Source organism: Alligator sinensis, unplaced genomic scaffold (assembly GCF_000455745.1).
Source record: "Alligator sinensis unplaced genomic scaffold, ASM45574v1 scaffold2239_1, whole genome shotgun sequence".
NCBI lineage: Eukaryota > Metazoa > Chordata > Crocodylia > Alligatoridae > Alligator > Alligator sinensis.
Genome location: NW_005843651.1, coordinates 19,199 through 23,660, shown reverse-complemented (window position 1 = coordinate 23,660; position 4,462 = coordinate 19,199). Strand labels below are relative to the sequence as shown.

General features: G+C 43.5%; 1 pseudogene; it reads left to right on the top strand.

Annotated features, from left to right (window-relative positions):
- Positions 1-3,319: 3,319 nt before the first annotated feature.
- The window catches only part of LOC102378194, a 14,664-nt pseudogene continuing 13,521 nt past the window's right edge, over positions 3,320-4,462 (top strand).

Here is a 4,462-nt window from a genome sequence, read left to right as displayed (position 1 = left end):
ACAGTCCAGCAAAGCACTCAGACATTTGCTGAAGCCTCGTCCTATTCCATAAATCATTTGGGCATGAGTTTAAGTGCTTTGGTAACAGTCATGGATGACTGAATTCTGCTCTGTTCTGCAAACTGAGGATCTTTTGTTGCATTATAACATAACAAAACGCAGTGTTATTAAATTTTGCAGTTCGCAAGAATAAATCTAGTAGGCGATTTATTGAGCTATTTATGTACGTCTGTTTTTGTCCTCATTGCCATACCCTGTAACCAAAGGGACCCTGTATCACGCATGCCATTGTGACAAGCCTACACACCGGCAAAACCCAAAGGATCAATGGAGCTTTTGTGGGTCAGCAGCCACAGAAGCAAGTGTTGGCTAGATGGAGCTCTTGCTGTCATTCATATGCGAAGGGAGTTTATTTTGGAGACCAGCAATAAAAGAGCTCTCCCCTTCTCTGTGCATTTGCTTTTCCCTGTCTGTTGTTCAGCTTCCCAGAAAACTCTCCTGTATTAATTCAGAGAGGCAGGGCCCAGTTTCCAGGCTGTTCTGGCTGGCCAGGACTGCTTGGCAGGTGCAGCCAGGTACTAAGGGTAAATGTCTTAATGATCTCAAAACGATGCCCCCAATTATTGTTGGTGCCTGTTCAAAGCAGCTGGTTTGAGTGAAATCACGTTTTATAAGTCTGGCTGGTGAGTTCTGCATAGACTTCTGCAGTCCGGCATTGTGCTAGGTGTACTCCAGGGCAGAGTATGATTCATAACTACAGGGTGTGTATTTATATGCCGTATACATAACTAGGTATCTATACACAGATAGTATGTGTGTATGTGATTTGTCTGTATGTGCATAAGTACATATTCACAGAGTTATTACATATTTCTGTGTATACATGATTGTATGTAATTGTGTTGAATGTGTAATAGGGCTCACGTAAGAAAAGGTCCATGGTTGCATTGTGTTACCCCAGCGTAAAACACCAATGTGCTGGAATTCACACCATTTCAGCTCCCTCTGCTTAACAGACTGCACGCTTCTGCAGATCTGCCCCCCAAACTTAAATCTGTGCAAAACCATTGAAAGGTACAATTCCCAGCATTACAGGAGTGACTTGTGTTTTTAAAGCAGTCTCTTAATGAACTGCAGCTGCATGTCCCTTGGTTGGAATCATGCCTGACTTCCTCATTATTTCAATTAAATATCTGCCTGACCAGGTAAAACAATGGAAATGCCTTGACCGAGCTTGTCACCCGAGGCCTTAGTTTTGAATCCAGTTTGCTCTGAAGCCAGCCCAAGTTGGCTAGTGGCAATGTGTAACAATTAGCTGGTGATGCTAGTCCAGGCTCTCCTGGGCAGATGTACACATCACAAACCCCCATCACTCTTGGCACTACAAAATAGCCTCATTGACCTTTTTCAGCAGCTGAGCCAAAGGTTTGCTTTGTGCCTTGGAGACTGAACAGTCTTCCCACGTGTATATGCTCCAGCTCAGGAATAAAAGCATATTGGTGGGGCAGCACGGGAAAAGCCTGAACTGCTGCTGGCCATGCTGTACCTACTGCATGGATAGATAGCATCATTCTCCAGGTTGATCAGTTTGGCACCTTTTGTTAACACTCGGTAGTGGAGACACATGATGCACATGGCGTTGCACGGTGAGTTTTCAGGAGCCATTAGGACCCCAAAAGCAGGTTTTCAATAAGGTTCACTGTCATTAAGACATAAAAATAAAGGGCCAGGTTTTGAAAATCACTGGGAAAGTTTCTTGAAGTGAGTCCCACACTAATGAAAACCTGCCTCCAGTGGTTCAAGCAGTGGCGTACTGACGAGGTGGGCACTGGGGGGATAGGGGGGTGCCAGCCGGGCCCTCCAGAAGGGTATTCGGTCCCCCAGCAGCACTTCTATTTTTGCCGCTGGTTCCACCATTGACATTTCTGGGCTCAGCGATCGGCTGCTGGGGGACCCCCTCCCTCCCTCCCCCCCACTCAGCAATTGGCCGTGGATGTGAGGGAGGTGTTATGAGTACTTATAAACTATTGTAAGCCACATATAAAACTCATTAGCAATGAATAACCATGATTAAAACATCTACAAGCCCTTTATAAATTATTAAAATATGCCCTCTGTGCAAATGGAGACTGTAGAGTTAGACTGAAATAACGTAAGTGGGAAGATGAGTCTTTTCTAGGGTGTGGAGGGCGCAAGCATTTAACATTTATACCATGGCAGCCTTCAGTTGAGGATGAGAATATAACTGCACTAAACTCCACGTTTGGAGGGTGTTAAGTAGCTTGCAGGCCTCGCACTAATTGTCTACACAGGAGTGAGTCTTACTCTCTTCCAAAATAACCTTTTTGTGGATGTCACTTCCCATGGTGGGGTAAGTTTGCTGAGGCCCTGACCAGCTTGACTGGCTTTGGTTGTAAATACTAGGCCACCTTCTTGATCCAGTAATTAAATAAGGCTTTAATAACCTTAGAGAAATCACCCAGAGAAAGAGTTATGGAAACATTCCCTCTGTGGCTTGTAAAATGGGCTGCGTTACAATGCTATCAACATGTTTAGTGAATCTTGCCTTGCTTTAAAAATGGACCTGGCTGGCGCTCCACAAATGCCAGGACTCTCATTTTTCACTTTGAAACATAAATGACCATACGTTAATGCAATAACCCGATACTGCAAGGCTTAAACATTTCCCTCTTCTGTAACATTAGGAGTAAAGACAGGTGACTTTTTTAGCCTTTTGAATTGTTCCAAAGATTAAACAAATTGTAAGGCTTTACATTTATTAGCAATTGCCCATTTTGAATTATTTTTATAGAGCTTCAGGCCCAATTAACTAACTCCAGGATGATCTTCAATATAAATGATAACCTCAGACACAATTACTGTGCAGGAGAGGAATGGAAAGTGGGTACATGGCATATTATATGCCTTAGCATTGTTTTGAATTTAAAGAGCACATTTTAATTTAAAGTGGAGTGGGGAAAGGAATTGTTTCATTAGTAAAAATGTTTTTTTCTTAATACCTTTTCCAATTGAATTGGATGTTTTCCTTTCTTTCTGAGTATTAGACTGTGATAATACCAGGTTTGGTGGCTGTTACAATAAGTTGAACCCAAAATTAGTTTTTAAAAAGTCTGGTGGTTATTAGGGGTTCAGATCCTCTGCTGGTAAAATGTGGCGCCATTGTGAAGCTGAACAGAGTTTTGCCTTGCCGCTGCAGTGCTGCTGTTACTCAGAGGTATTCTGCCCTCGTTCAGCCTGTCACACCTGGCAACAGGCAACAATTTACACCTGTCAGCAAGCTCCTCATTAGTACCACCGCAGTATCTACTGCTGTAAGCCTCTTGGGCAAGTATTTACAGCTCCCCTTTTGTACTCATCTGCATCTGCAAGAGCCCTCAGCCCCAGAGCCTTGCCTCCTGGTTCAAATTATATTAGCTCATGCATTGAGGTTTGGAAATCCCTGGCTCCATGTCTCTGGCAAGAAGTTGCTGTGCATCTGAAGCTGAGAACTTGGAAGAGCGAGGACGGACTTCTTCGCCAGAGTTCAAATTTGTAACAGCCCTCTACTTTGCCCAACGGAAAGTGAGTATAAAATGCCACCTTACTGCTCAGTGAATGTTTCACAACCCCCCCCGCCGCCGCCTCCGCAGGCAGAGGGCAAGGTTATATGAGAAGAAATGCAAGATAAAATTAGGTGTAGAAATATGACTATCCTATGCCATACAAGGCTAGTCTCTGATCCGAAGCTCTGCTGCAGACATTTGCTCAAATCATGTTTGGTATGGAAAGATTATGGGGAGATTGGTTAATAGTCTTCAAATACTTGAACGGGGACTATAGAGACAATATGGGGATGGGCTTTTCTCCGTGGTTGTAGGAGACGGCACTAGAAGCAATGGCCTCAAACTGCAGCAGAAGAAATGGAGGTTGGAGATTGTTAGGAACTTCCTGACTGTGAGGTTGGGCATTGAAACGGGCTGTGCTGAGAAGCTGTTCAGTCTCCATCCCTGGACGTTTTCAGGACAGACACTTGCTGGGATGGTTTAGTCAGGGGTGGTCCTGCCCTGAGTGGAGGGGACCAGGTGACCTTACAAGTTCCCTTCCAGCCTTACTTTCCTGCGATCCTATGTAGCCCCAGATCCTCAAAGGTATTTAGGTGCCCAGCCTGCATAGAAATTTATTGCAATTCCTCACGTATAAATTGTCAATTCCTTACCTCACAGGAGGATAGAAATATTTTTAGTTGTTAATTAAGAAAAACAATCCCCCAAACTGAAACATGTTCATTTTTTTGGGCAACTAGTAGTACCATTTATAAAATTAAAAAAAAAAAATAATAAAAAAAAAAAGTCTTAAAGAGGCAGGCTTGTTTCCTGTTGTTGGTTCAAAAGTGACAATATGTGTCAAAAGCACGGCTGCTGCTGATAAACCAACAAACACAACATTTTAAAATTAAGATGCC